Below are 15,327 nucleotides of genomic sequence, written 5' to 3' on the forward strand. Positions count from 1 at the left end.
AAGTGGCATGTTTGTAGTACATGTTTAGCATAGGGAGCGCCTGTTTGAGCACATGAGGTGAAAACGGCATGTTTGTAGTACATGTTTAGTATAGGAAGTGTCTGAGCACATGCAGGTGAAAGTGGCATGTTTGTAGTACATGCTTAGTATAGGAAGGATCTGTTTGAGCACATGAAGGTGAAAGTGGCATGTTTGTAGTACATGTTTAGCATAGGGAGCGCCTGTTTGAGCACATGCAGGTGAAAGTGGCATGTTTCTAGTCCATGTTTAGTATAGGAAGGGTCTGTTTGAGCACATGCAGGTGAAAGTGGCATGTTTGTAGTACATGTTTAGCATAGGGAGCTCCTGTTTGAGCACATGCAGGTAAAAACAGCATGTTTGTAGTCCATGTTTAGTATAGGAAGGGTCTGTTTGAGCACATGAAGGTGAAAGTGGCATGTTTGTAGTACATGTTAAGTATAGGAAGTGTGTGCTTGAGCACATGAAGGTGAAAGTGGCATGCTTGTAGTACATGTTTAGCACAGGGAGCGCCTGTTTGAGCACATGAGGTGAAAACGGCATGTTTGTAGTACATGTTTAGTATAGGAAGTGTCTGAGCACATGAGGTGAAAGTGGCATGTTTGTAGTACATGCTTAGTATAGGAAGGATCTGTTTGAGCACCTGAAGGAGAAAGTGGCATGTTTCTAGTGCATGTTTAGCATAGGAAGGGTCTGTTTGAGCACATGCAGGTGAAAGTGGCATGTTTGTAGTACATGTTTAGCATAGGAAGGATCTGTTTGAGCACATGAAGGTGAAAGTGGCATGTTTGTAATACATGTTTAGCATAGGGAGCGCCTGTTTGAGCACATGCAGGTGAAAGAGCAGGTTTGTTGTACATGTTTAGCATAGGGAGCGCCAGTTTGAGCACATGAGGTGAAAACGGCATGTTTGTAGTACATGTTTCACATGCAGGTAAAAGTGGCATGTTTGTAGTACATGCTTAGTATAGGAAGGATCTGTTTGAGCACATGAAGGTGAAAGTGGCATGTTTGTAGTACATGTTTAGCATAGGGAGCGCCTGTTTGAGCACATGCAGGTGAAAGTGGCATGTTTGTAGTCCATGTTTAGTATAGGAAGGGTCTGTTTGAGCACATGCAGGTGAAAGTGGCATGTTTGTAGTACATGTTTAGCATAGGGAGCTCCTGTTTGAGCACATGCAGGTAAAAACAGCATGTTTGTATTCCATGTTTAGTATAGGAAGGGTCTGTTTGAGCACATGAAGGTGAAAGTGGCATGTTTGTAGTACATGTTTAGTATAGGAAGTGTCTGCTTGAGCACATGAAGGTGAAAGTGGCATGCTTGTAGTACATGTTTAGCACAGGGAGCGCCTGTTTGAGCAAATGAGGTGAAAACGGCATGTTTGTAGTACATGTTTAGTATAGGAAGTGTCTGAGCACATGAGGTGAAAGTGGCATGTTTGTAGTACATGCTTAGTATAGGAAGGATCTGTTTGAGCACCTGAAGGAGAAAGTGGCATGTTTCTAGTGCATGTTTAGCATAGGAAGGGTCTGTTTGAGCACATGCAGGTGAAAGTGGCATGTTTGTAGTACATGTTTAGTATAGGAAGGATCTGTTTGAGCACATGAAGGTGAAAGTGGCATGTTTGTAATACATGTTTAGCATAGGGAGCGCCTGTTTGAGCACATGCAGGTGAAAGAGCAGGTTTGTTGTACATGTTTAGCATAGGGAGCGCCTGTTTGAGCACATGAGGTGAAAACGGCATGTTTGTAGTACATGTTTCACATGCCGGTAAAAGTGGCATGTTTGTAGTACATGCTTAGTATAGGAAGGATCTGTTTGAGCACATGAAGGTGAAAGTGGCATGTTTGTAATACATGTTTAGCATAGGGAGCGCCTGTTTGAGCACATGCAGGTGAAAGGGCAGGTTTGTTGTACATGTTTAGCATAGGGAGCGCCTGTTTGAGCACATGAGGTGAAAACGGCATGTTTGTAGTACATGTTTCACATGCAGGTGAAAGTGGCATGTTTGTAGTACATGCTTAGTATAGGAAGGATCTGTTTGAGCACATGAAGGTGAAAGTGGCATGTTTGTAGTACATGTTTAGTATAGGAAGGATCTGTTTGAGCACATGAAGGTGAAAGTGGCATGTTTGTAATACATGTTTAGCATAGGGAGCGCCTGTTTGAGCACATGCAGGTGAAAGGGCAGGTTTGTTGTACATGTTTAGCATAGGGAGCGCCTGTTTGAGCACATGAGGTGAAAACGGCATGTTTGTAGTACATGTTTCACATGCAGGTGAAAGTGGCATGTTTGTAGTACATGTTTAGTATAGGAAGGGTCTGTTTGAGCACATGAAGGTGAAAGTGGCATGTTTGTAGTACATGTTTAGTATAGGAAGGGTCTGTTTGAGCACATGAAGGTGAAAGTGGCATGTTTGTAGTACATGTTTAGTATAGGAAGGGTCTGTTTGAGCACATGAAGGTGAAAGTGGCATGTTTGTAGTACATGTTTAGCATAGGGAGCGCCTGTTTGAGCACATGCAGGTGAAAACGTCATGTTTGTAGTCCATGTTTAGTATAGGGAGCGCCTGTTTGAGCACATGCAGGTGAAAACGTCATGTTTGTGGTCCATGTTTAGTATAGGGAGCGCCTGTTTGAGCACATGCAGGTGAAAGTGGCATGTTTGTAGTACATGTTTAGTATAGGAAGGGTCTGCTTGAGCACATGAAGGTGAAAGTGGCATGTTTGTAGTACATGTTTAGCATAGGAAGGGTCTGTTTGAGCACATGCAGGAGAAAGTGGCATGTTTGTAGTACATGTTTAGCATAGAAGGGTCTGTTTGAACACATGCAGATGAAAGTGGCATGTTTGTAGTGCATGCTTAGCATAGGAAGGGTCTGTTTGAGCACATGCACGTGAAAGTGGCATGTTTGTAGTCCATGTTTAGCATAGGAAGGGTCTGTTTGAGCACATGCAGGAGAAAGTGGCATGTTTGTAGTACATGTTTAGCATAGAAGGGTCTGTTTGAGCACATGCAGGAGAAAGTGGCATGTTTCTAGTAATGTTCAGTATAGGAAGGGTCTGCTTGAGCACATGAAGGTGAAAGTGGCATGTTTGTAGTACATGTTTAGCATAGGAAGCGCCTGTTTGAGCACATGCAGGTGAAAGCGGTATGTTTTAGAGAGTGCCCGGATCCCCCCGCTGAAGGAGAGTGTGCACTCACAGGAGCCGGCCAGGGACCTCATTAACCAGCTCATTCATCATCCAGCTTCTTCCGTGGCCAGATACCTGAACATCTGCATGGTAGAGTGCATGCCACCACGTTTTTACACGCTCGCCTCTGGGCTTGCTCTCAACGGGTGAATGTGTGCCACTCCTTTATCTGGCATGCACTCATTCTGGGAGGTGCACCCGCACACTGACCACCCTTTAAAAGCTGCTCGGTGCAAATAGTACACGTTCACTCAGTTGCACCGCGCTGCCTTGGGAGGGCACCGCTAAACAACCGGAATGGGGCGTTTTTCGGCTTCCGCACAGCACGTGGCATGCATGGCAGTGGCTGGCATCCCCCAGAGACGCCCGTCCCCGCCGCGCAGCTACTGGACCGTGCCCGCGGGTCTTATCAGGCTCATGAACTGCGTGTGTTCTAATTCTAGCTTCAGCTCGTGCTGCTGACACGCGTCTCCAATCCCCGACCTCCCCGCGCTATCGCTATACACACGCATAAAGTGAAGAGATTACTCCGCGCAGCAGCTCAGTGGGTCACAGTGCCTGCTGCAGCAGTCTTACAGGCCGATTCATGGAATGAATATGCGCCGAAAAAATGGCGCACGCTTGCGAAAATGTGCGAATCGCAGTGAAATAGCGAAAATCGCAGTGCAAGTGCGATTATCGCATAGAAAACAGCGCACACCTATTCATGGAAGTCCGTGCACGCGCAAAATGTGGGATGTGCGCTGAAAAAGTGTGCGGCGCACGCTGGCGCACGCTGGCGCACAGGTCATCGAACGCCGTGCGATAAGGCCACAGCGAATTCGCACTTAGCGCGGCGCACACAACAAAAGTAGGCGTAACACGGGGCGTTACACGCAGAATGGGGAACAACTCGTGAAAATGTGGGCGTCACGGGGGAAGCACAGGAGGCAAGTGCGCGGAACGCCCACACGCTCGCCTACAACACGTATTCATGGAATGGAATAGGGAAAAACAGCGCACGGCCAAAGACGCGCACAGGCCCATACATGTCCGCCACACGAAAGCAGGCGGTAGCGTCCCTGCGCAGGAAAAAAATGTGCGCGCGAAGTCCTACACGCGAATGGCCTGGGTGTGTGTATTTCAGTGGTGCGTGAGAAGTCTCACACGCGATCGGGCCTGGGGGAGCGTGTGCGTGTATATCAGAGGTGCGCGAGAAGTCCCACACGTGATTGGCATGGGCGCGTGTATTTCAGGGGTGCGCGAGAAGTTTTACACGCGATTGGCCTGGGCGCGTGTTTTTAAGAGGTGCTCGAGAAGTTTCACACGCGATTGGCCTGTGCGCGTGTATTTCAGTGGTGCGCGAGAAGTTTCACACGCGATTGGCCTGGGCGCGTGTATTTCAGAGGTGCGCGAGAATTTTCACACGCGATTTCAGCAGGGCACGTGTATTTCAGGGGTGCGCGAGAATTTTCACACGCGATTTCAGCAGGGTACGTGTATTTCAGGGGTGCGCGAGAATTTTCACACGCAATTTCAGCAGGGTACGTGTATTTCAGGGGTGCCGGGGAGTCCTACATGTGATTTGGCAGTGTGGGTCCTCCCAGGTCTTCCCTGTACACCCTCCACGGCCCCTGCAGGCAGCCCACACCACAGGGGACTACCCTGCATCCCTGGTCATGTCTCGCAGGCAGCCCACCCAACATGGGCATGCCCCCCAGCAAAGGCACATGTCTCCTTGCACTAATGATCACCAACTCATGTCCCCTTGCACCCCCACCCCCCAGCATTGTGGGGCACCTGTCAGCAGGCCCCCACCCATGTCCAACTCATGTCCCCACCACCCCCACCCCCAGCACTGTGGGGCACCTGCCAGCAGGCCCCCACCCATGTCCAACTCATGTTCCCCACCACCCCCACCCCCCAGCACTGTGGGGCACCTGCCAACAGGCCCCCACCCATGTCCAACTCATGTTCCCCACCACCCCACCCCCCAGCACTGTGGGGCACCTGCCAGCAGGCCCCCACCCATGTCCAACTCATGTTCCCCACCACCCCCACCCCCCAGGCCCCCACCCATGTCTCCCACCACCCCCACCCCCCAGCAGTGCAGGGGCACCCTCCACCAGGCCCCCACCCATGTCTCCCACCACCCCCACCCCCCAGCAGTGCAGGGGCACCCTCCACCAGGCCCCCACCCATGTCTCCCACCACCCCCACCCCCCAGCAGTACAGGGGCACCCTCCACCAGGCCCCCACCCATGTCTCCCACCACCCCCACCCCCCAGCAGTGCAGGGGCACCCTCCACCAGGCCCCCACCCATGTCTCCCAGCCAACATGTCATCACAATCTAGATCCCTGGTCCTTATGGTCAGCCTCCAAATGCAAAACATCCACCCGAGTATTGCATCCACCCACTCAGAAATGGCAATTACATGACAGAACACCAATTGCAAGTTTCGAAACAAACACATGTCCCTCACATTCACCCAATGGGTGTCAGTGAATCAAAAAACCCATATCATGATATGCATGAAACCAATGAGATGATACTACACATTGAAGTTCGATAAAAAAATATGTATTAAAGGAAACATAAATAGATTAAAAAATAAAGGTGGAAATAAGGTGGAGGGTTTACCCCCAGGAACAAGGTGAAGGTAAATCCACCACATTACCTCAAAAAAATCGGCGGATTTCCGGCACGGTAACCCGCTGCAGTAAATCCACAAAAAATCCCCAAGTGGTGCAATGGACTCCAAAAATTGGGAATTAACACCACTTGTATTCCCGTTGTAACCCCACCGGACCAATTGGTGGTAACAGTAACAGTAATCAGGTTTGGCAGTAATTCCACGGATCTACCACCAAATTACCACCAAACTCGTGATGAGGGCCATAGGATTTTATTGCAATAATGGTATTTACCGTTGGTGGTTATTCTGCCAGCAGTAATTGTGCCAGTGCTAATTCCTCCATTTTTTGTGCTGGAATTACCGCCATGCTCTTGCTGGAGGTATTTCATTATAATGGGTTTGTAAAATGGAATTAGGCAGAGTGAGGCACTGCGCAGCAACATATGTCACGTGACAGCCTTTGATAGTCTAGGGCATCATGGGACATTATATTAAAAGATCTTGAGGAAGACCTGAGATAGATAACTTCCTGGTGTGCAATAAATGAATGCACCTATTACTGTCTCGGGAGGATAGCTCAGGGGCAACGTGCTCACCTTGGAAGTGAGACGACACGGAGCACAACAGGTTCGATCCCCGCGTCCGCGCTTAGCAACCGCTGGGTATAAATAACATATCATATCATATCATTACACAAGGAACAATAAGCGGAGTAACCATTTGAACTGTACTGCTCTATTAATCCAGGCCTCCTACTCCAGGCAGTTAATGCACAGCGAGATAAAATGATTTTCCTAGGACTACACACTTCATTAAATTGTGAAGCTGGGATTTGAGTCCTTCTGGCACTGGTCCACATATCTCCCCACCTGCAGTTGATAACAAATATGTGATGAATTTTGGCTTTTAAGAATAGGAAGTTTAATGGAGATGACTTGAAGAGTATGCAAATCACATAACATATAGACCTGACAAATATAGGTTTCAGAAAGAGAGCAGGATTGTCGTTTTTATTTCCCTAACTTGAAATGAAGACCTCAAGTAACACAATGCAAAGTACTGTGAGCCTAAAACATTTGTATGGGCTTCACAAATGAACTTGCAAGACTTAAAAACACGCATTAAAATAGACGGTGTGATAAGGCAATATGATTCTATTCAGTTTTTGACACAGGAATGAGACTTGCTTTTATGTATGATGTGATGACAACGGTAGGTACCACAAAAAGCAAACCCATGTTATGTGTGTCAATAGAAACGAAAAGGAGGCAGTTTAAAGGCTTTAATGCAACTCAGTTTAACTGTCTTGTGAGAAGGGCAGTTTACTGGAGCTTTATCTGGGCTTTAATAAACAACTGCACCTATCAGATCGAATTATCCAAACATGAACACTTATTGGGGTCCTGCCAGAGAAACAGTCACTACGATGATCAGCGCTTATGAAACGCTTTCAATTTAAATGCTCTGCTGGTGTCCAGGTTTTACACTTATTTGTGGTACTGGTGAATTTGCTGGGACTGGGAGAGTGTCCGGGGCATCTGCTCATCACAGTTCTGGCTGCAAGAATCTTACGAACACGAGGCCGTGCACTGACTCTGATCACAAACAGCATGGTCCCGATTCATGGAATTATTTGCGGGGAAAATCAGTGAATTGCGTGCCAAACCACGTGCAAGTCCTCATTCGGCGATTCATGGAATGGAACACGCTGGACTTCTCATGGACTTAAGTGGAATTCGGCTCGGCACGTTTCTGCAAGCCGTCAAAGGCCTTGTGTGCTTGCACAAAGGGTTAGGAAGGGGGCGGAACACCAAAAATGGGGAAGAACTTGCTAAAAAAGTGGACATACCCAAGCGACGGCCTGCAGGCATTCCCACGCAAGCCCACAATTGCACGGCACTGAGACATATTCATGAATTCGACCGTGCAACCTCTTGGCTGGGAAATTGCCACCCAAGTCCTTCATACTATATGGCACCTGAAGTCAGGTGTAAGTACACTTGCGCATAGGAATCGCAGCATGGAAGTGGGTTTGCATGTCGGTTTTCGGGGTGTGCGTATGCAGTGTAGCGGGGTGCAGAAACAGTTTACAGGGGTAAACACAAAGATTTTTTCGAGATTTCAACCGAGTTATGATTTTTCATACGCATGTTATCAGGGTGTCGGAATACAGTTACGGGGGACCCTGCGCAGGGTCCCCGAGATGCAGAACTGCTTGCAGGGAACCCCACACACTGTTTAAAGGGTGCGTGTATTTGCACCCGGGGAGTATGCAAAGGTAGCAGTCCTGGATATTTTTCCTTTGCGTGGGTACGTGTCAGGAGCGTTCCGGGCGCGACTTGCGAATACGGTTACTTTGCGTAGTGAATTCCATGAATACGCGAGGTGCCCATTTTTTTATCAGCACGCCAGCTTGCGTAGTGTCCTTCTCAGCGCGCGGCCCCTGCGTGATATCTGCACACATTTCCATGAATCGGGCCCTAAGTATACAGGCTGGAACTGGCCTGTAGGGCAATAGGGCAATGCACAAACCAAAAACACAAAATGCTAGTGTGGGCTAGTTTTTCGGGTCAAAGTGGGCCAGTTATTTGGCCCATGTGGTTCCGTTTGATGTGTTATATCACCATGGGGTTAGTAGTTTTGACGAGTGTTACTGAATACACATCTTTCGAATGCACAATTTGCATCACGTTTTATCAAAAATCTCCCCCTTGGGTACTACTCAGTTGGCCACAAAAGGAATGAATTGCTATTTGCAACTGTGGGCCACTTTTTCATTGGTGCCCCGAGACAATTATATGTCCCAATACGACCCTGCATGTAATGGTTGCGGTGTCCAATGGCAAGCCAGGAATGGTCTCCCGTCTGGGACCTTTTGATCGTGGTTCGCGCGGTCCCAGTTTTTTTAAGCTGGAGACCTCGATACGTAGGATTTACCTGAAGGGTAGCTAGTCGGGTCCGCACTTAGACCTGCGTTCCGGAGTGTTGCTAGGTCTGGAAAAGATCTGGGGCTTCGCTAATATTGGGACTTTCAGGACTCGGGGCTAGCGAGCCTTTTGGTTGTAGCCCCAGAACTTCTATCCGAGGCTACAACCAAAACACCTGGGGCTATAACGCTCTCTGCCCCCCACTCGCAAGGCCTCTACTGCGTATAACGTCTTGGAGAGTCTGGGATGCGGAACGTAGGCTAATGAGGTCCCGTGCTTTTGGCGTTTGAAGATATTGCTGGAAGATCAAGTGAGAGTTGGTTGACTGGGGATTGGTGATAAGGAGAGGGAACCATTTGCTCAAATAAGTTTACTGAATGAGGCTGAGATTCTTGAAAGGGATTCGCTGGCAGGTCATTGGGTGAGTATAAGAGTTTAAGAGTTTAAGTTCCATTTATATGAACATTTCAGTGGCTCGTTTTTTGAGCCTCCAAATTTGTTGGTGACCTTTTTGTTTTGGCCATAGCTGGTAATAAAGCACCACCTATAAACCAACATTATTTCATTGGATTATAGCTAAGAGGGAGATGGCATATGAGGAGGGTCACAAAGCTTGTGGATGTTGTTTGGTTATTTACCCACCCACTGACTGCCCATGGTCAAGCTAATCACTATGGCCATTCTGACCACTTCCTGCCCCGCTCCACCCAAAACGCATCCTGAGATCTTCATTGCGAACGGTCATGCATTAAGTCATGTTATGTGGGATTTTTGAAGTGCGCCTTCGCTATTCACACTGTCATCCGGCACTGAATTTGCTGGAGAACGCTGTTAGCCCGCACCTCCCTGCACCCCTTTACCATCACCAGTAAGATGCCTCATTTACCTCTCCTCTCGATCCCCTGCTCATTAACTATCACAACTGGTCTCCCAGGGTCATTAACTACCACAACTGGGGCTGAGGTAACGGGCTGCAGTGGAGATGCTGTGAACACCAAGGCCTGGCCCATTGGTTAGCAAATGAGATGACATCAGAGCGCATTAATGGACAGAGGGGCTAGGGGCAGGCAGCAGCAGGGTGGATCAGGCACGATAAGGCACAGTAAGATGCAGACAGATATGAGAGTGACTGGAAAAGTTAAGACTCAGGGAGGCAGCCATTTTGTGTGCAGTACATATAAAGCATATGGGCACCTGGGACGAGTTTCTTTATGTTACCGGCGCTTATTAAAATGTCAAGATGGCCTTGTATTTTGCAATTTAAATTGTATCTTTTTTATGTTATTTTATCATTTTCAGTTTTCCCTTATTTTGCTAGTTTTGTCTATTAGATGGCACGTACGCACCACCCATAAGCCAAAACGATTGCATTACAGTACAGCTATGAGTGAGATGACATGTGGGTGTTTTTTGACTATGTGCAACATTTGCACCATTTGCCGGGGTTGCATCTTATGTTCGGGTAGCACCGTTGCGGCAGTGCCTGACAAATGCATATCCCATGTCTACACAAAAGCCGAAAGCGAGGAGGGAGGGGGGAAGGAAGTACCTGGTTGATCCAGCCAATAGCATTTGCTTGTCTCAAAGATTATGCCATGCACGTGTAAGTACACACGGCTGGTACAGTGAAACTGTGAATGGCTCATTAAATCAGTTATGGTTCCTTTGATCGCTCTGGTGCCTCTTTTTGGAATAGACTCCCTGCCCTCTCAGACTTGAGCCGGACTGCCTTAAGTTCCAGAAACGTCTAAAAACTCTACTTTTCTCTACCTATTTCCCTTCCCTGCTAATCATTCCACTGCCGCTGAGACTAGCAAATAGGAACATTGCTGCCCCACCACCGAAGAACACATTCCTTATTTTCCCTGGAGTCCAGGACCAAGCCCTCAGTCTGCGGCAGAGCTAGGCACGCGCAGTGACTGACTCAACACCCTGGGGTGCATTGGGGAGATGACGCAGACGGACCTGTGGGGAGGGGAACAAGTCCTTGGGAAGGGAGGGATGGAAGAAAGGATGGAAGAAAGGGAGGGAGAGTGGGAGGGCAAAGGAAGAAAGGAAGGAAAAGAGGATGGAAGGAAGAAAGGAAGGAAGGAAGGAAGAGAGGGGGAAGTAGGAGGGAAAGAGGAAGGAAGGTAGGGAGGGAGAAGGAACGAAAGAATGGAAAGAGGAAGGAGGGAGGAAGGAAGGGAGGTAGAGAGAGAGACGGAGGGGTAAGAACTAAAAGGAAGGCAAAGAGGAAGGAAGGCAGAGAGGAAGTATTGAAGGAATTGAGCAGGGAGGGACAACGAAGAAAGGAAGGGAAAGAGTAAGGAAGAAAGGAAGGGAGGGAGTAAGGGAGGGAGTAAGGGAGGGAGGGGTAGGAAGAACATTGGTGGATTCCTTCCGGAACCGAGACCGTTATTAATGCACTGAGTAAGGTGCAAATAGGAAAATTGCTGGCCCACCACCGAGGAACACGTTCCTTATTTCCCTGGAGTCCAGGATCAAGCCCTCAGTCTGCGGCAGAGCTGGGCACACGCAGTTACTGACTGAACACCCTGGGGAGATGCATTGGGGAGATGACGCAGAAGAAGCTGTAGGGAGGGGGAATAGTCTTTGGGAAGGGAGATATGGAAGGAAGGACGGATGGAAGAAAGGGAGGGAGGGTGGGAGGGGGAAGAAAGGAAGAAAGGAAGAAATGAAGGCAAAGAGGTAGGATGGAAGGAAGAAAGGAAGGATGGAAGAGATGGGGAAGGGAAAGAGGAAGGAAGGGATGGAGGGAGAAGGAACAAAGGAGGGGATGGAGGGAGGAAGGGAGGTAGGGAGAGAAGGAGGGGTATGAAATAAAAGGAAGGCAAAGAGGAAGGACGGCTAAGAGGAAGGATGGAAGGAAGGCAGCAGGCAGGGGCAAGGAACAAAGGAAGGGAAAGAGTAAGAAAGAAAGGAATGGAGGGTGGATGGAAGGAAGGGAGGGAGGTATGGAGGGAAGGAGGGACAGAGAGAGGAAGGGAGGTGGAAGGAAGAACTTTGGCGGATTCCTTCCGAAACCAAGACCTTTCTTAATGCACAGAGTAAGGTGCAAATAGGAAAATTTCTGGCCCACCACCGAGGAACACGTTCCTTATTTTCCCTGGAGTCCAGGATCATGCCCTCAGTCTGCGGCAGAGCTAGGCACGTGCAGTTACTGACTCAACACCCTGGGGTGCATTGGGGAGATGACGCAGAAGGAGCTGTGTGGAGGGGCAATAGTCCTTGGGAAGGGAGAGAAGGAAGGAAGGATGGAAGAAATGGAGGGGAGGAGGGGGAGGGAACGGAGGAAGGAAGGAAGGAAAAGAGGAAGGATGGAAGGGATGGAGGGAGGGAGAAGGAAGAAGGGAAGGGAAAGAGGAAGGAAGAAAGGAAGGGAAAGAGGGAGGAAGGAAGGTAGGAAGGAAGGGAAAAAGGGAGGGAGGGGGAAGGAATAAAAGGAAGGCAAAGAGGAAGGAAGAAAGGAAGGGAAAGAGGAAGGATGGGAATAAGGGAGGGAGGTGGCAGGCGGAAGGAAGAAAGGAAGTGAAAGAGTAAGGAAGAAAGGAAGGGAGGGAGGGAGGGAGAAGAAAGAAAGGAAGGGAAAGAGGAAGGAAGGAAGGGATGGAGGGAAAGAGTAAGGAAGAAAGGAAGGGAGGAAGAATGGAAGGAATGGAGGGAGGTATGGAGGGAGGGACAGAGGAAGGAAGGGAGGTGGAAGGAAGAACGTTGGCGGATTCCTTCCGGAACCAAGACCTTTTTTAATGCACAGAGTAATGTGCAAATAGGAAAATTGCTGTCCCACCACCGAGAAACACGTTCCTTATTTTCCCTGGAGTCCAGGATCAAGCCCTCAGTTTGCGGCAGAGCTAGGCACGCGTAGTTACTGACTCAACACCCTGGGGTGCATTGGGATGATGACGCAGAAGGAGCTGTGTGGAGGGGAAATTGCCCCCGGGAAGGGGGAGAAGGAAAGAAGCATGTAAGAAAGGGAGGACAAGAGGGGGAAGGAAGGGAAAGAGGAAGGAAGGAAGGAAGGAAGGAAGGAATGGAGGGAGGGAGGGAGGGAGGAAGGAGAAAGGAAGGAAGGAAGGAAGGCAGGAAGGAAGGAAGGAAGGAAGGAAGGAAGGAAGGAAGGAAGGAAGGAAGGAAGGAAGGAAGGAAGGAAGGAAGGAAGGAAGGAAAAGAGAGAGGGAGGGAGGGGGAACGAATAAAGGGAAGGCAAAGAGGAAGGAAGAAAGGAAGGGAAAGAGGAAGGATGGGAATAAGGGAGGGAGGTGGTGGCAGAGGGAAGGAAGAAAGGAAGGGAAAGAGTACCAAAGAAAGGAAGGGAGGGAGGGAGGGAGGGAGGAGAAAGAAAGGAAGGGAAATAGGAAGGAAAGAAGAAAGGAAGGGAAAGAGGAAGGAAGGAATGGATGGAGGGAGGGAGAAGGAAGAAATGAAGGGAAAGAGGAAGGAAGAAAGGAAGGTAAAGAGGAAGGAAGGAAGGAAGGAAAGGAGAGAGGGGGTGGAGGGGGAAGGAATAAAAGGAAGGCAAAGAGGAAAAAAGAAAGGAAGGGAAAGAGGAAGGATGGGAATAAGGGAGGGAGGTGGCAGGGGGAAGGAAGAAAGAAAGGGAAAGAGTAAGGAAGAAAGAGAGGGAGGGAGAGAGGGAGAAGAAAGGAAGGGAAATAGGAAAGAATGAAGAAAGGAATGGAAAGAGGAAGGATGGGAATAAGGGAGGGAGGTGGTGGCAGAGGGAAGGAAGAAAGGAAGGGAAAGAGTAAGGAAGAAAGGAAGGGAGGGAGGGAGGGAGGAGAAAGAAAGGACGGGAAATAGGAAGGAAAGAAGAAAGGAAGGGAAAGAGGAAGGAAGGAAGGGATGGAGGGAGGGAGAAGGAAGAAATGAAGGGAAAGAGGAAGGAAGAAAGGAAGGTAAAGAGGAAGGAAGGAAGGAAGGAAGGAAGGAGGGAAGGAAGGAAGGAAGGAAGGAAGGAAGGAAGGAAGAAAGGAAGGAAGGAAGGAAGGAAGGAAGGAAGGAAGGAAGGAAGGAAGGAAGGAAGGAAGGAAGGATGGAAGGAAGGAAGGAAAGGAGAGAGGGGGTGGAGGGGGAAGGAATAAAAGGAAGGCAAAGAGGAAAAAAGGAAGGGAACGAGGAAGGATGGGAATAAGGGAGGGAGGTGGCAGGGGGAGGGAAGAAAGAAAGGGAAAGAGTAAGGAAGAAAGAGAGGGAGGGAGAGAGGGAGAAGAAAGGAAGGGAAATAGGAAAGAATGAAGAAAGGAATGGAAAGAGGAAGGACGAAAGGAAGGGAGGAGGGAGGAGGGAGGGGGAAGGAAGAACGTTGGTGGATTCCTTCCGGAACCGAGACTTTTCTTAATGCACCGAGTAAGTGGCAAATAGGAAAATTGCCGGACCAGGGAGCGAGAAGGGAAGAGAAAGAGGAAGGAAGGGAGGGAGTGAAGCAGGGAGGGAGGTAGGAAGGGAGGGATGGCTCATGTCCGGAAACAATATTCGAAAATGCCCTCCCTTTGGCAAGGGACAGTATGTCAAACCAGATATTAAATTATGCCTCTTATTACAAACGATTTGCATGCATATTGGCCTACGCCAAGTTGCTTGAAAATTGTCCACGAATAACTCTCTGCGGCAAGGTCTTGACCTTAGAAATTGATGTAAGCCGCCATCTTGAATCAAGCCTCCATTTTAGGTTAGAAACCGCCATTTTGGGGTTTTTTTATACAAAGTCACCCTCTAATCTAAAATGGCCGTCTCATGTGTCCTTGTTCTTGCCTTAACCTCTCCAACCTCTGTAGGGAAGTTAATGTCCAACCTGCCTTCAGGCTACATGTTAGGGTCATGTAGACCTTGTCCTTTGTTGACCTCGGAGCAGGGGATTACTTGAAATGCCAATATTAAACTACAAGTATAAAAGAACAGTAATGCTATCCAAATATAATATGCGAAACATTGTTTGGTCTGTATTAAAGCAATATATAAAGAGTGTAAATGTTAAATTGAAGAATAATGGAGTGTGTTAGTAAATGTATCGAAAAGTAAACCGCATGCACGAGATACGTAAATTAGGAAAGTGAACCTGGCGCGACCCTAGCCCAGCGCATGATTAACCTGTAAGGGGGCTGGACATCATTTTACAAATTGTATAAAAGCGCCGATGTCCAGCTAGGAAAGCCCCTCACTGCTCATATTGGACCTGCTGGGGGTCTCTGTGATGTATTGACGGCCAAATAGCTATTTGTGTACTTTGTTGAATACTGTTCAGTTTTGTAATAAAGATTCTGGGAATCTTTATAAGCCTGTGTCGGTGTATTTTCCTTTGCTCGGTGTAACAGCCGTAATATTGTATTTTTTCTGAATCCACAAGTAGGCGAAATCCGGGGTAAAGCTAAAGACCAAAGAGGGTCTTGAGTTGGGAAGAGAATACAGACCTGTGGTCTGCTTCAGAATCTTTTCAAAGTGCGGGTGGGTATGTGTACATAGATACTTGGTGCTGGATTTCACCTGCTCCTAAGATCTTATCCTTGGCCTCAAGCCCAGGGACCGCATCTCTCCAGCCCTGAAACCTCTCCACTGGCTCCCGTTGAGCGC

General features: G+C 48.5%; 1 protein-coding gene across 2 annotated transcripts in view; it reads right to left on the bottom strand.

Annotated features, from left to right (window-relative positions):
• LHFPL4 (LHFPL tetraspan subfamily member 4) overlaps window positions 1-15,327 on the bottom strand; it is a 661,308-nt gene that overhangs the window by 361,461 nt on the left and 284,520 nt on the right. The window lies entirely within an intron of this gene.

Source organism: Ambystoma mexicanum, chromosome 2p, assembly GCF_040938575.1.
Source record: "Ambystoma mexicanum isolate Mex_15411 chromosome 2p, UKY_AmexF1_1, whole genome shotgun sequence".
Taxonomy (NCBI): domain Eukaryota; kingdom Metazoa; phylum Chordata; class Amphibia; order Caudata; family Ambystomatidae; genus Ambystoma; species Ambystoma mexicanum.